At 55.3% G+C, this 15,983-nt stretch overlaps 1 protein-coding gene and 1 non-coding gene across 3 annotated transcripts in view; one reads left to right on the forward strand and one right to left on the reverse strand.

The window, feature by feature from the left end:
- Positions 1–1,241: 1,241 nt before the first annotated feature.
- On the reverse strand, positions 1,242–1,313 carry TRNAE-UUC (transfer RNA glutamic acid (anticodon UUC)). The gene has a single exon. It is a non-coding gene; the product is annotated as a tRNA-Glu (tRNA).
- A 3,371-nt stretch (positions 1,314–4,684) lies between these two features.
- The window catches only part of KDM4B (lysine demethylase 4B), a 144,569-nt gene continuing 133,270 nt past the window's right edge, over positions 4,685–15,983 (forward strand). For both annotated transcript variants that reach the window (XM_057708595.1, XM_057708597.1), the window contains exon 1: positions 4,685–4,802. The gene's annotated coding sequence lies outside the window, so the exon portion shown is untranslated. The remainder of the gene's footprint in view (positions 4,803–15,983) is intronic.

The raw sequence follows: 15,983 nt of genomic DNA on the forward strand, positions 1-15,983 counted from the left end.
GGAGCTGAGGAAACTCCATAAATGTCCCCAGGTGGGCCCCACACAGGGCAGAACCCAGTGAGGTGCATTAATTGTCCAGATTGTGGAGGTTTTTGTTTCTCACATAAAAGTTAAGAACGACCTCATTGTTAAAAATGAGCAAAGCCCGGAAAAGTGTATGTGCGCGGCTATGCAGAAATAATCACAATGTTAGGTGTATTAATTTCCTGGTAGACTTTTGGTAGTTGTAATTTCTTTATAGCAGTTTTACTGAGATATATTGCAAATGCCATACACTCACTTAAAGTATACAGTTCAGTGGGTTTTAGTACATTTGCACAGTTGTGCAATTATTACCTCTCTAGTTCCAGAATTTCATCCCCCTCAAAAGAAGCCCAGTCCCCGTCCGTCGTCACCTCCCACCCCTCCCCCCAGCCCCGGCAACCATTACTCCACTTTCTGCTTGTGGATTTGCCGTTCTGGATGTTTCATATAAATAAATTTATACAACACATGGTTTGTTTGTGTCTGGCTTCTCTCACTGAGGATGGTGTTTTCAAGGTCCATGCACACTGTAGCGAGTGTCAGTGCTTTGCTCCTTTTTTATGGCTGAGTAATATTCCAGGGTGTGAATGTGCCAGCTTCTAAAATCTTTTTTTTTTTAATGTAAAACTTCCTTCTCTCCCTCCACCCCATGTTATAAAATTAATACATAATCCCTTTAGAACATTGGGAAACTGAATATGTGAAGAAAAAGCCAAAGCCCCTAAAGAGGGTTAACATTTTTTGGCTTTATCTCTACATGTGTGTTGGTACAGCAACATTCAACCTCAGAACAACTGAGGCATGGACAGGTTAAGTGGCTTACCTGAGGACATGGGCGAAGCCAGGGTACCTATTTGTTTATAGATGTTTCGCCCTGTGTTTGTTTTATATACAAATGTAAGGAACAACATTACGACAGTAGTGTCTATACTATCTTGTGCCTGTTTTTCTTTTCTATTCAGTTCACTGATGGGTAGCCCACTTTGTCCAGCACCAAAACAAACACATAAGCCATGGCCTGGTGTTTGCACTATTTGTGTGTCTGTGCTTGTAAAAGTGAAATGTATACTACACGTGTCAAGAGAGATCTGCTTGGCGTGAAATGGAATGTTAGAATTCCTCCCCCAAATGTTTTTTTTTTGAAATCTTTTCATTAAAAATTTTTTGAAGATTTTTATTCTTATTTTGGCTGTGCCACGTGGCTTGTGGGATCTTATTTCCCTGACCAGGGCTCGAACCTGGGCCACGGCAGTGAAAGCGCCGAGTCCTAACCACTGGACCACCAGGGATCTACCCCCCAAATGTATTTCTAAAAATTTATTTTTTCGAGACATAGGAAGATCTTGGGACTTGCCATGTGGTCCAGTGGTGAAGACTCTGTGCTGCCACTGCAGGGTGCACCGGTTCGATCCCTGGTCGGGAAACTAAGGTCCCACAAGCCATGTGAGTGTGGCCAAAAAATAAAAATAAAACATGGGAGGATCTGTTTCTCTGTCCATCTCTATCTTTTATGCATCAAACTAGCCCATAAGTGGATGCTGGAGGGGAATTTTGGGAAAGCAGGGGAAGATGAAGTACGGTTAGAAACATGCTGGCTTTGGGTCATCCGGAGGCTGGTGCCAGAGGTCCTTCTGGCTTTACTTAGGGACAGATGCCTGTGATTCCCAGCCCTTTGTGAGATCTGTATCTGCAAGGACTTGAAAATGATAAGGTGAATTGTTTCCAAGTTCATTTGTCCATTAGAAAATTCTGAGAGTGTGTCCTTCCTGCTTTGCATAGGACACCTTTTCATTAAATGACAGTGACTATATATGTTTTTTCTGACATTTTGTTATGAAAACTTTGAAATGTAGGTAAGTTGAAAGGACTGGTGAACCCTCAAATATAGTTCCTGTCTGGATGCTACAGTTGTGAAGTTCTTTAATGTATAGATGGCATTTTAAAAAGTCCCCCTAAGAAACCTCCTACACTGTTGGTGGGTAGGTGAATTGGTGCAGCCACTATGGAGAACAGTATGGAGGTTCCTTCAAAACTTAAAAATAGAGTTACCATATGATCCAGCAACCCCACTCCTGGGTATATATCCGGAGAAAACACTAAATTGAAAAGATACATGCACCCCAATGTTCACAGCAGCACTATTTACAACAGCCAAGATATAGAAGCAACCTAAATGTCCGACAGAGGAATGGATAAAGAAGATGTGGTACATATATACAATGGAATATTAGCCATAAAAAAGAATGAAATAATGCCATTTGCAGCTACGTGGATGGAACTAGAGATTCTCATACTGAGTGAAGTAAGCCAGAGAAAGACAAATAACATATATCACTTATATGTGAAATCTAAAATATGATACAAATGAACTTATTTAGAAAACAGAAACAGACTCAGACTTGGGAAACAAATTTATGGTTACCAAAGGGGAAAGGGGGTGTGGGAGGGATAAATTAGGAGTTTGGCATTAGCACATACAAACTACTATTTTCAGAATAGATAAACAGCAAGGTCCTACTATTTAGCACAGGGAACTATATTCAATATCCTGTAATAAACCATAATGGGAAAGAATAGGAAAAAGAATATTTATTTTTTATGTATGTATATACATTAAAACTGAATCACTTTGCCGCATACACCAGAAATTAATATAACATTGTAAATCAACTATACTAGAATTAAAAAAGAAAAAAAAAAAAGGAACTTGAGAAAAAAAATTTAAAAGTCCCCCTGAGCAAAATTGGAACCCTGACAACCTATTTAGGTCCTCTAATTTAGAAAAAAAAAAAAAATTCCAGAGTCTGAAATCCAAACACCTGGAATTCACTGTCTTATGGGGTTAACTAGGAAGTAGAGAAAAAAAGACTTGGGGTGGGGGGAAATCCCTTTACAACTGCACTTTTGAGGCTGTTACTGCTACCAGATTACATTTGTCTTTCCCATGGGTTAGGGAGTTCCTTGGGAGCAGTTACTTGTTCCTATTTTTTAAGTTAAATTTTAACTGCATGAGGGAATATCTGAATATAGCCCCATGAGGATGTAAACACACCCTCGAGCAGGTTAAACTCCTCACCAACTACCCTTTTTACCAATGTGAATCCCTCCTCTCCGCATAGATTTAGTTTTCTCAGTTTGGGGGTGGCCTCGTTCTGTGCGTCGCCTCAGGCTCTTAGAAGCCACAGGACAGTTGCTCTGCGTTCTTTTCCTAAGGGTACTACTGTTCAGCATTCTGGACCATTCTGCAGCTCTGCACATGGCGTGCAGGGGAATCATTCCATGACAGTACATGTAGATCTACCCCCCTTTTTAATTACTACATAGTTAAAAGTATTGCTGAGTACCCTGTGCCACGAGCTATTTATCTAATCCCCTACCGGTGGGTATGTAGGGCAACACACTGGAAACAATTGGGTACAGCGCTGCAGCAGCAGACTTGAACCAGCCAAGCTCCAAGCTCCGGCGCCTTTTCTCAGGGTGCAAGACCTCCAGGAACAGAGGGTAGTTGCACTCGACACGTTATCAGGAAACATGCAATTGTCCGATTTACATCCCTGGCAGTGAAATGGGGGCGTGCCCAGCCTACTGCCTGGTACGCAATAATCATCACGATGGTAATAGCAAACCTTGATGTTCACTTTGCGAAGTCACAGGGCCAAACGCTTTACATGCCTCCTCCCACTAATTTGTGCAGACTTCCCAGGAGAGGGGCTGACGGGGAGGGGTTGTGTTGTCGCCATATCCATTTCACAGGGGAAACTGAGGCCGAGCGAGGTTGCTTCGCTGGAGGCCAGCCACAGGGAGGCGGGTGGGCCCAGCGGAGCTTTGCACCTAACTCAGGAGGCACCAAACTCCTCGCCTCTCTTGAGTTTTAGGGAACTAGGGGAAGGTCACCTCACTTTACCCGGAAGGCCTTGCGCCTTTGCAAAGTTCTGCGGATTGTGATGGAAATGAACTTGGATTTGGGGGGGAGGGGCGGGGGGAAGGGGAGGCAGGGGCGCTTGCTGCTCGAGTATTATTTCTCCAGTTCTCAGTTCTCCTCCTTTGCAAATTGAGTTGCGTTGGAGCTCTGTTTCCTAACGCCGGACTTTGCGAATTGGAGAACTCTGCGCCCAACTTCCGGCTCTGGGTCTCGAACCCCCCTCTCCGAGCCTGCCAGGCGCGGTGCTGATGTTGTGCTGGGTCTCACGTACTCAGCGGCACTCTGATAACCAGGGCGGGGCCCGGGCCGTGATTGGCACCCGCCCCAGCCATTCCGAGCCTGGGGCTGACCCCGTAAGCCAATATTCTCTTGCCCCCGTGCGGTCGTTGGGCGGTCCCCGAGGCGCCCTTGTCAATCCGAGGCCTAGCGCCGTGGGGTTGGTCGCGGCCTCTTGGCTGGCGTGCGCAGCCTGCAATGAGAACTGAGCCGGTCAGCAGGCACGTGGGTGGGCGCCGGCGTGTCCCTGCCAGCCGGCCAATGGTGAGGCGAGAACGGCTCCTGCGCCCGCCCAATCGAGGCGCGCGGGGGGCGGGCCGTGCGGTGTTGATGGGTCCGGCGGAGGGGAGGGGCGGAGCTGTCAGCGGTAGCCAATGGGCGTGCGGGCGTGGGCTCGGGGGCCAATGGCAGCCGGGGCGGAGCTGGCGCGCGGCCTTATAAGCCCCGCCCGGGCCGCTCACGGAGGGCTCGGCCGCCAGCGACCGAGCGGGGCCCGGCCCGAGCGGGGCCTGGGGGTGCGACGCCGAGGGCGGGGGAGCGCGCGCCGCTGCTCCGGACCGGGCCGCGCGCGCCGCCTCAGGTGAGCCCGCGGGGAGGCGGCCGTCGCGTCCGAGCGCGGGCCCCGCCGCCGCCCCCGCGCTGCGCCCGGGGCTGCGGGCGGGCGGGCGGGCGGGCGCCGGGGACTCGAGGCCCAGGCCTCGGGCGCGGCCTGCTCGGGCCGCGGCCGCCGCGCTTTGTCCCGGCCCGCGAGGCGGTTGGAGGCGTTAACCGCCCGGCCCCGGGCGCCCGTCGAGCCTCGGGCGGGGGCGGCGCGGCCGGACAATGGCGGGGCCGGGGGCGGGAGGCGGGGGCGCCCTGCCCGGGCCGGGGGCGCGCGGGGGCTGGGCCGGGGCGTCCCCGCCGGCCCCGCACAAAAGATGACAGCGTGGGTGGCCCGGCCCGGCTGGCCCTGCCTGGCGGGGCCCTCCCCTTGTATTATTCGCAACAATCCTAATAATTAAAAAAATAATAATAATAAAGGGAAAGAGAGACGGAGGGAGCCCAGGCCCTGGGTGAAAGCCGCCTGCATTTCCGGCCCTTTGGGCACCGGTGGGGTTAACGGGGCACTTCCCAGCGGTGTTCCCCGAAATGTCCATCATTGCATCCCACCCCACTGCCCGAGTCAACCCGCCGTGCCATCACGGCTTCCAAACTCTCACCCCATTTCCCTGAGCCCCCCCCTAAAATAAGCATGCAGTCTGAATTTCTCATTTGAAAAAAATGTATCCACTTGCTATGCACAGAGCAGTTTCCAGACGCGTGCCCCAGGGCCTCCCCGTCTCTGTCCGATCGCCATCTCGGAGCCCCGGCTTTGCTGTAGAAGTAAATCCTGGAGTCGCTCCCGCGGGGACCCCTTGGGCTGTCCTCTCCAGCCCCGTGAGAGCCGGGGGACGGGTTCATTCTGAAAGGGACCTGCCCCAGATCTGCATGGGCCTGGGTCTCCGCCCAGTGGGCGCAATGACACCAGGCGGAGTGGGGTGCGCGGCCGCCCAGCCCGGGTGGAAGGTTTTCCGGGGGATTTTTTTTCCCCATGGGGGCGGGGGAGACGTGGACTGCGCCTTGGTGTGTCCCATCTGTTTGGTTGGGGGAGGATGCTTTTGTTTTAATAATTCAGGTGCACCTGGGAAGTGTTTCCCGAGTTATGAAACTAGTGAGAAGGTTGTTCTGTTCAGTGAAGCCTAACGATCCTGTGATATGTAAAGGAGTGTGTCCTTTTCCATGTGTTTCTGTCCGTGGCATTGATTCAGCAAGCTCCTTTGGGTCCCACTTGGGTGCCAGCACTGTCTTAGGGTCTGAGGTTACTGCCCCACCCCTCTGCCTCAGCAGCTATTTATCCAGCTGCCCCCAGGCTGGAGAATGCCCCTGAAAAAGGGCTCATTACAAGACTCCTCTGGGCTTTCCTCGCTGCCGTGCAAGAGCTGATGACTCTCCTAATTCTCCAGTAATAGCTTCCTTATGAGGCATCGGGAGGGTCTGTCAACTCCCCGGTCAGCCTCTCCTCGCCACCCTTGCAGAAGCAGTGGGCAGCCTCTCTCGTCTTTGCAGTTTGCTTTTTGGAAGCCCAAAGGACAGAGTGTAATGTAAAAGTCTGGAGTCAACTTGAGATGATCTGAGGGGAGGGTTTCTGAAAGTCGCTGGCCCTCTTTCCGTGTTTCTGATTGGACGCTTGGCAAACGTTGGTTGCTCCCCTTTGGTGCCGGGGGCACCTCCACGGTCAGACCGCCCTGCCCTGGGGGAGGTCACCGCCGGGAGCCGAGAGCCGAGGTGCAGCTGCATAAACGCTCCCAGGTTTTGCGGTGATTCAAGCAGATACCGTGTCACGCGCTGCACGTGCGTGTGTGCGTATGCGTGTGTGTGTACGCCGGGAATGTGCAGTTGTTGAGAAAGACGATATATATATATACAGGTCTTAGTGACAATTGATTTTCTCGCATTTTCTAAGCCTCGCTACTTTGGGGAGTGGGCTGCTAAGGAGGTGTTAATTAAGAGCTTTAAAGGTATGGCTGGTCGGTCATTCCGGACCCCGCCCTGTCTTTGTTGTACTTTTCTGTCTCCTAGTAAAGACCCTTCCCCAGTCCCTTTGGGGTGTTCGGGGGCCCTCCATGCCCCTCTCCTCACCCCCATCCCCGCCCCCTGCCCCTCCCCCTCCCCGCCGCTCTGCTGTACTTGACCCCGCATTTCCCCGCCTCCTCTGCGGTGTCTCGCCCCTGCCCTTCTGAGCCCCGCCCCTTCCCCGGCCGGGCCCAGGGAGCCCCAGCCCTGGGGAGCTCATCTGTTCCTTGGCTCCATCTGACACTCATCTGGCCTGGGGACGTTGGGTTTTGAGGGCTGGGGCAGGTTGTGGGGAGTCCCTAACTTCAGGGGGCTTTGGGTCTAGTGGGGGAAGGGAGAGATGGGTGTCTCGAGGTGTGGGCACAGCTGTGATGTCGGTGTGGTGCTCACTGCCCCCCGGAGGCCGGCTCAGGGAGTGGGCGCCTCGGGGTGAGCCGGGTGAGGGCCGAGGCGTGGGCAAACGACCATTTCCAGGTGGCTCTCTTCCCAGGATCTGAAAGTGTGTGTGGGGGGCCGGTCCAGAGCTGTGAGACCCTGCGCCAGTCACTTTCTCAAGAACAAAGCTGGGGGTTGAGGGGGGTGGCGGTCACCAAACCTTCCCGAGCCGGCTGGGCAGGAGCTGGGGGGACGGGATGGAAAGCAAAGGAACTGCAGGCAGACTGCACGACTGTGAGGTCACCCCACCCCCTGCACCCCGTGCCTCTCAGCCTGTGCTCCAGAGACCTGCCACTGGTCTGCTGGGTGGGGCCTCATCCCCACAGCTCTGACCTGCCCCGCCCCGGTGCCTCTTGGCTGAGGACACGGGACAGCGGAGGAGAGGGGCTGAACCTGGCCTTCCTTGTGACCCATGTTCTTGTTGATGTCCCTGGATTCCTGTCCTTGACTCCGTTCCCCAAACAGAGTCTGAAAGACCCGGGTTCAGATCCCTCCTCTGGGTTAGGTCACTTCTTGACTCTGGGCCTCGCTTTCCTCATCTGTAAAATGGGTGTAACAAGAGCCCATGCTGGGTTATTGAGGGTATCAAAGGAGCTGAGAGTCACTGAAGGGCTTCACACGGTGCCTGGTTGCTCTGAACCCGGCGCCGATTCCTTACTTCCTACTCTGCCCTGTTCACGTGTTCAGGGCTGGGTCATTCTTGGAGGGGGCGGGGGCTGTCCCAGGCACTGGGGGGTGTGGCGCAGCATCCCTGGCTCCCACCCCGTTGATGCCAGGAGCATCTCTGCCCCCAAGTGGTGACAACCACAGATGTCCCCAGACATTGCCCAGTGTCCCCTGGGGGGCACAGGTGGCCCCAGGTGACCCCCTCTCATTTAACCTTTAACTCCACAGCAGCCTGATATTTGGCCATGACCCTGATCCACCTCAAGTTCCGGGTCCCTTCGTCCCCTTCCTCCCCGCCCCCATCTAAAAGGGAGGGGCTCATATTTGCAAACCGTGTCCGGCCCACATTCCTGGCCCACACTCCTTGGCCTGGCTATCCAGGTCCTTCTGACGCTGTCCTCTGGAGGAGAGGAGCTCGCCTGCAGACATGCCCATCACGGGTCAGCCAGGCGTGGTGTGGGGGTCTCCTGAGCCCCTGCGGGGCCCCCCACCCAGGCTTCCTCACGCTCCCGGGGTCTGGAAGCGTGGTGGGCAGGTTTAGAGCTGTGTGACCCCTGCCTGTCCATTGGCTCTAACAAGTTTTCCTCAGGTTGACTCGGAGGTGACTCACCCCTTTCATCTTCCTTCTTCCTGAGCGATGATGCCCGTGGTCACGGGACTGTTACTGTGCCAGCTGCAGGTGCTTTACACAATGAAATGACTTTAACTACGATACTTAAAACAGTCTGTGCTGTCAAGACCGAGGCCTGAACGGATCCATGAATTGATGATTGTGTGGTTGGATGGATTTTTTTTTTTTTTTTAATTTTTATTGGAGGTTAGTTGATTTACAAGGATGGATTGGTTTTTGAGTTTACTCCCTGCTTTGGTTTGTTCTGGGAGCATCTCATGGGCTGGGTAAGGCATCCTGACTAGTCTGTCAGTTCCCACTCCTGCTCCCTCAAAGGGCTTTTAAAAACTTGAAAAATGGTTTGCCTTTGCTCAGGACCCTCCACTGGCTTCTTGTTGTCCTTGGGGAAAGTTGCAGACCCTCTCCATGACCTCCCTGTTCTGTCTCTGAGGCACTCTCCACTCCCTGCTCCTGTGCCCACTCCCTTCAGTCGAAACCACTTTATGTGCCTACTCTTTCCCACCTCAGGGCCTTTGTACTTGTTGTTTCCTCTTCCAGAATGCTGTTCCCTCAGGTCTCTACCCAGCTGGCTCCTAGTCACTCAGGTCTTGGCTCAGAGAGGCCATCCCTGACCCCTCTGCCCAAATTCACCCTTCCATCCACCCTCTCTCCCCATCCTGCCTTTTCTTCTTTGCATTCAGCACTACCAGAAACATGTATGAATCTGTGTATTTGCTGTCCATCGCATCCACTAGGGCAGAAGCTTTTCCTGTAAAGGGTTAGAGAGTAACTATTTTCAGCTTTGGAGGCCAGACTGTCTCTGTCCCGACCGCTCCGCTGTGCCCTTGTAATACAAAACTCCAGAAACCTGTGATTGTGCCTTTCTTCCGATAAAACTTTATTGATGGACATGGAAATGTGAATTTCACATACGTTTCACATATGATGAACTATTTTCCTTCATTTGATTTTTTTCCCACCACCAAACCATTAAAAACTGTCAAAACCATCCTGGGCTTGTGGCCCACATAGAAACAGGCGGCGGGCTGGATTTGACCAGGAGCTGCGGCTTGGGAGTGCCCGCACTGGAGTGCGAGGTCCCCGCTGTGGGAACAGTGTCTGCCTTGGTTGCTGTGTGTGTCCCCAGCACCTCGGCAGTTCCGGCCCACGGTGGGTGTTCAGCAAGCATTCATTTGGTGGATGAGTGACTTTGCCATCTTTCCTACCTCAGAGTATTTAGAGTCATACTCTGTATGTTAAAAAACGGGTCCTGGGTTGTTTTGAGGAAATTTAAAGTGCAGGGAATGTAAGAAAATGTTCTGACCCCATCCACCAACACAGTCTCAAAATGGAGAAAAGAGTAGATGTAGGGACTTGCTTGGTGGTCCAGTGGTTAGGGCTCTGTGCTTCCACTGCAGGGCGTGCGGGTTCGATCCCTGGTTGGGGAACTAAGATCCTGTATGCCGCGTGGCGAGGCCAAAAAAAAAAAAAGAGTAGATATAAACAGGGGCAAATACTTCGTTGCTGGCAGTGCCCGACCTTTCCCTGATGCTCCCTTTGTATCGCACCCCCGCAGGCAGCAGAAGATGGGGAAGGAGTGTCCTGGGCCTGCGGAGTTTGTTTTTCAGAAGCTGAGGGTTTAAAAGGAAGGCGCTGTTTCTCAATCCTTTTGTTTTGTAAGCATCCGACCCATCCTCTTTACCAACCCAGGGCCCCTTGGGGCAGCAGAGTCCTGGGAGGAGGTGGCTGCAGCCACCCAGCTGCCGGCCTGCCCGGGAACACTCGTGGAGAGGTGGCTCTCGTGGGTGTGATGGTTCAGCTTTGCGGGGCGCGTGGACGGGGGATGGCTGTGGGCCTGTGTCGGGTGCAGGGATTGTGCCCTGCCGCGACTTTTGGGAGCGGAGACTGGCTGCAGAGTGATTTCCCAGCCAGGCAGATTGTTAGTGTCTTAGATTTGGGTCTGTCCCAGGAGTGTTCTGACTCGTCAAGGAAGCAGACCGTTAATTTACGGTCATGCCTTCTCTAGCTGATCGAAATAAACAACCTGGAGAGAGTTACTCAGAAGTTCTGGGCTTTCCAAAGTTACTGTCCTTTTTTTTTTTTTTTGCCCGTCTCTTTCTGTGCTCTTCCGCCGTCTCCCCCTTCCTCCTTCTTTCCCTCCCCTCTTTTCTTTTCTCGCCCCACCCCACTGGCTCCCGTGGACCCAAGGGCCTTGATGAAAAGTTTGAGTTGCTGTCTTTGCACCACGGGCAGCCTGTGGCTCTGGTCAAGCAGCGTCGCCCTGGGCCTCGGGTGTGTTTCGTTCAGTGGAGAGAGAATAAGAATCCGAACGCAAGGTGCCGCGGGCTGCTGCTCCCCGAGTGGGTCCCTGGGTACAGAGCAGAACTGGAGCCAACGTGGGCTTGGCCCCAGCTGCCGGCACCAGTGATCACGGCTCCTTTTCTCAGACGAGCTGTGAAGACGTGACCTGGGGGCGGGGTGGCAGGATTTGTCCCAGGACCCACTTCCCTCCTGTGCTTGCAGCTGGACCCCCGCAGCAGCACCTTCTGGGCAGGTAGGGGCGCAGGTGGGCCCACCTTTGTGGTTTCATGGCTGCTTGCTCCGGTCTCAGGAGAGAACGTGGAGAGAAGTGATTTGTGGAGGATGAGCTCGCCGGGGATCCGGAATGGCGCTTTGTGCAGAGGGAGAGCAGGGATCCCGGAGGCCTCGCCCTGGACCACAAGTGGGGCAGAGAGGGGCTGCGGGCTCGGCCAGAGCTCAGGACCCCAGCCGGTCTGGGCGGCCCACTGGGCAAGGTGGCAGCCTGGGAGCTGCCCCAAAATGTGTGCAGGACCCCGGCCGGGCAGCTGCACTGGGATCCCTTCAGATCCCTTCTCTTTGCCCATTCTGTCCTTTATTTTATTATTTTTTTGGCCACACTATGCGGCTTTTAGGATCTTAGTTCGCCGACCAGGGATTGAACCCGGGCCCCCAGCAGTGGAAGCTTGGAGTCCTAACAGCTGGACCACCAGGGCAGTCCCCCATTCTGTGCTTTAAGACCCCCTCCATCAGACAGGGCAGCTTCCGTGGGCTGGCTTCCTACCTCGGTCGGGAGCTGCATGGATGTGATTATCTCGGTCACGAGTCAGGAGAGAGCCTCCAGCTCGCGTGTGAGTGAAGGCCCTGCAGTGTAAACGCTGGACTCACTGCTTCGTTCTAGCGCCTTCCCCCAAGGAAGAGGAGGGAGGTGGAGGAGAACGCGAGCTCTCTGACACCATCTTGGGAAGGAAGGCGTCTGGTTTCCCTGCCTCCTCCCTCGTGTCCTGGCTGCTCCGCGGGCAGCCTGAGCCCTTTCTGAGCTGGAGACCAAGGGGCAACATCGTCCCGGAGAAAACGGGCTCCTCTGCACGTCCAGCCGCCCCGCCCCCCCGTGCCGGGCCCCATGGAAAGAAGGATGGTTGGATGGCGGGTGGACGAGCTGGGGCCGTCGGGCGCTGGCAGGTCCAGGTTGACCCGGATGGGAGCGGGGCCGGAGCGGCCTCTGCAAATGCCCGGCTGTGCCGTCCACCAGCCTCGAGACCAAGATACGAAATCAGAACCGCCACAGGCCCCCCATGTGGTTCTCCGCGGGTGATCAGCGGCTTGGTTTCATGATCCACCAGGGCTGACTTCCCAGCGGACCTGCCGCCTTCGGGCCGTAGCTGAGCCTGGGCGCATCCGTGCATCTGCTGTCCAGCCCGCGTGCGCGAGGCCAGGCGAGACCCGTCTGCGGCACACGGGGGTCACAGCAGGGGCCGGGGGGAGCACAGGGTGGTGCAGCGCTTGCTGGCTCGGCTGGTGGGAGGGGGGTGGCGGAAGAGTCGCCTCCTGAGCTAAGCCTTGTCGTCACGGGTGAGGTGAGCTGCAGGCAGAGGCGCAGGGACTCGGAGGGGACACTTGGAGCCCTGCCTGGGAGACCCTGCTGGAGGAGGCACAGGAGGCCAGGGGAAGCCCTCCAGTCTCTTGGACATCTTTGGGGACCCCCCCACCCTGTGCCAGGCTCCAAGGGGTTAAAGGGGAGGGGGGCAGCGGCTCTGCCCTCAAGGAGCATAGAGTCTAGTCAGAGAGGCCAGACCAGAGGTGTTCAGGTCACGTGGGAGCCACAGAGGGGGCCGTGGACGGCTGCCCGGCAGTTGGCTCTGGTGTGCTGATCAGACCCCAAATTTTCTAGGACAGCCCCTCTTCAGATGCTCCTGCCCTGTCTTTTTAAAAATATATCTTTAATTGTAATCGTCGGATACCGTAAAATTCACAAAGGGGACAATTCAGTGGTTTTTGGAACATTTACAGAGTTGTGCAGTCATCACTTTTATCAAATTCCAGAACATTTTCCTCACTCCAAAAGGAAACCCTTACCTGTTTAACACTAACTCCCCATTCCCCCCTCCTCCTTGGCAGCCGGGAATCCACTCTCTGCACCTGTGGGTCTCCCTGTTCTGGACATTTCCCGTCAGTGGAGTCACACCCTGCGTGTCCTCCTGTGTCTGCTTCTCTCCCTGAGCATCGTGTCCTCAGGGTCCCTCCACATTGTAGCGCGTGTCAGGGCTTCTCTCCTCTTCATGGCTGAGTGGTGTTCCCGCGTGTGGAGGGACACATTGCGTATCCACTACCTGTGTGGGGATCTAGTAGTTTCCACTTTTTCTGTCCCTTTTCCCAAACTGTCTCAGAGTTCCGGAATTCCAGGGCTGCGGCCTGCAGAATGCTCACCTAGCTGCCCACATCCCTCCCCGGGCAGAGGCAGTACAAAAACCCTTTGTAGGGCTCCATCTTGGGGACTGGGGTGGGGAGGGGTGCGAAAGGGAGGCCAGAGTCAGGGAGGCCCGCCGTCAGGCACGCTGCCCCAGCTCCCCTGCAGGAGGCGCTCAGGCTGCCCTTTGGATGCGCAGGTTCTGGACTCCAGTGTGGAGTGGGGTCCACCTCTCCGCCCTCCTCCGCCTCCAGGTGGCGCTGGGCAGGGTCCACACGGGTGGGGTGGGCTGTGCTGTGCTGGCCCAGCCTCGCCCGGTGGGTCTCCGTGCAGCCACGGGGCTTCCGCGCGTCCGCTCCATGGAGCAGCGTGGCCCCAGTCCCTGCTGCCCTGGCTTGTCTGTTTCCTGTATGTTCTCCTCCTGGTGAGCAGGGCTGGGGCCTCTCTGCCCCAGAGTCCACCAGGGCCATAAAGGGGTGTCCTGTTTCCTGCCCGCCCGGTGTGGTGCCCCCCGGCTGGCCTGGTTGGCTGAGCGTGGTCTGAGCCCTGAGCGGGGCTCCCCAAGAGCTTCACGCGGCTCAGGATTAGATCACATGCACCCCCTTTCCAAGCCCCCCTCCCAAGCCCCCATGTGTCTGGCCAGTAGGTTTGAATGCGAGCTGCTTCCTGGGCCACTTCCCTTTCCTGGTCTGCCCAGCCCCGGCCCTGACAGGCTTGCGGGTTGTGTCTTAAAAGGTAGCCACCGGGCTGTAAATATCCCCGTGGCCCCCACAGAGCCCCGTGTAGCCCACCAGCCACCGAGCAGAGTCCTGCAGGTGGGTCACGGCTCCTGCCCAGGCATCCTTTATCCTCAATGGATAAAGAGGCAGCCGGGCGCCCCCTCACCCTCCAGGGGAAGTGCCATCACCACGCAGGGCGATTTGGAAATGCAGCTGGGCCCTCTGGGGACCACAAGGTATGGCCTCATAGCAGCGCACAGCCCAGCCAGCCAGCTCTGGTCCTCCTCCCACCGGCGTTGGGGACGGTGACGTGTGTGAGAGACTTGCTGCCCCCCCCCCCCCCCCGGCAGAGGATACGGGAGACCCAGGGGGACCCGAGTGCCAGGGAGTCCTTGTGGCACTGGGAGGACACAGTGAGAGATGTGCGTGGACACTAACGGAACATCACCTGGTGAAACGGCAGGCTCTGTATGGTACACCCCGCTGGGCACCAAAACAAACTCCAGTGCACCTGAGACCTGAATGTGAGAACTGAAACGACAAAACTCTCAGAAGAAAACAGGCGAAAGTGTAAACCAACGGCTTTTCTAAGGCAATAAAGCAAAGCAAGCCCGGTGTGTCCTCTAAAGTTTTCTAGAAGGTGAAAAGAAGCAGGTGAAATTAATTTGAATAATGTACTTTATTGAACCCAGTATACCTAAAATGTTATCGTTGCAACGTGTAATCATAAAAGTTGTTAATGAGCTGTTTTCCGCTCCTTTTTTGTGTTGCTGTCTTCGACATCCTGTGTTCATTTCACACCTAGCGGTGGCCCTGGGTGAGCTCAGCGCTGTGATGGGGTGGGGGGTGCTATACATGGGGGTGCCTGGTGCTCAGTGGAGGCTGGCCCCCTTCACGCCCCACCCATTCCCGCCTGCCTGCCCAGCCCATCAGAAGTTCCGGATCTGTTAGCCTCTAGCTGGGGAGATGAGACAGACCCAACATAAAGCAGCTAGGGCCACGTGAGGGGCGAGTGCACTGGCCTGGCCTGCAGGATGTCGGCTGGAGGACCAGCCCCAGTGGGCGGGGTGGCCTGGCTGTGGCCTCAGTCCTTCCGTGGACCCTTGTACGCAGCCTCTTGTCTTTGACGGGAGCTTGGAGTCTTGTGCTGGCCGTGAAGGCTGATGGGTCCTGTGGCTGAGCCCAGGGCAGCACATTTGTGGCATGGATGCTGGCCATCCTGGGAGGGGGGGGGGTGGATTTCTGAACTTGGGACCCAAGATGTTTCTGTGAAGGGGATTGCAGGAACTTGGGGTGCTTCTTTGGCTGTAGGAAAGCCGAGACTCACGCACGAGCATAGTTCGGCAATAACATCTCACAACTGCAGATGGTCTTAAATTGTCTGAGGTCTCGAGGTGGGATGGCCAGTGGGATTGGCAGCTGGAGGCTGGTCCTGTCTCTGCCGGGTGTGTGTCCTTAGCTCCGAAATGGGGATGACAGTGGAGATCTCTGCTTCAAGGGTGGATGAGATTAACTGAGTTAATCCGTGAAAATCCCTTAGTGAAGTAGTTCCCACCCCGGGGGCAGTTCTTTCCGCAGGTCATGCTGAGCGGTGTCTGGGGACATCTGTGGTTGTCAGGACTGGGGGAGCTCCTGGCATCGAGTGGGTGGGGGCCAGGGAGAGTACACAGCACCCCACAGCGCCCAGGACAGCCCCCCCACAGAGAAGGACCTGGTTCTGATGTCCCGACGTCTCCCGGCCCAGGGAGAGTGTTCAGAGACCACAATGGCGATTTTCCTCTGGGCTTTTGTTTTTCCTTAACTGTGAATCAAGGTGTTGCAAGAGAAGTTGCTAAAATCACTTTCCATCCCAGAATAGCCCACGACTTTGGGGGCTTTTTTTGGTTTTTGGTTTTTCCTTGGCTGTGTTGGTTCTTCATTGCGGTGCACGGGTTTTGTCTAGTTGTGGCGAATGGGGGCTACTCTTCGTTGCGGTGTGCCGGCTTCTCACTGTGGTGGCTTCTCTTGTTGCAGAGCACGGGTTCTAGGCGCGTG

The sequence above is a fragment of the Hippopotamus amphibius genome, chromosome 15, assembly GCF_030028045.1.
Source record: "Hippopotamus amphibius kiboko isolate mHipAmp2 chromosome 15, mHipAmp2.hap2, whole genome shotgun sequence".
Taxonomy (NCBI): Eukaryota; Metazoa; Chordata; class Mammalia; order Artiodactyla; family Hippopotamidae; genus Hippopotamus; species Hippopotamus amphibius.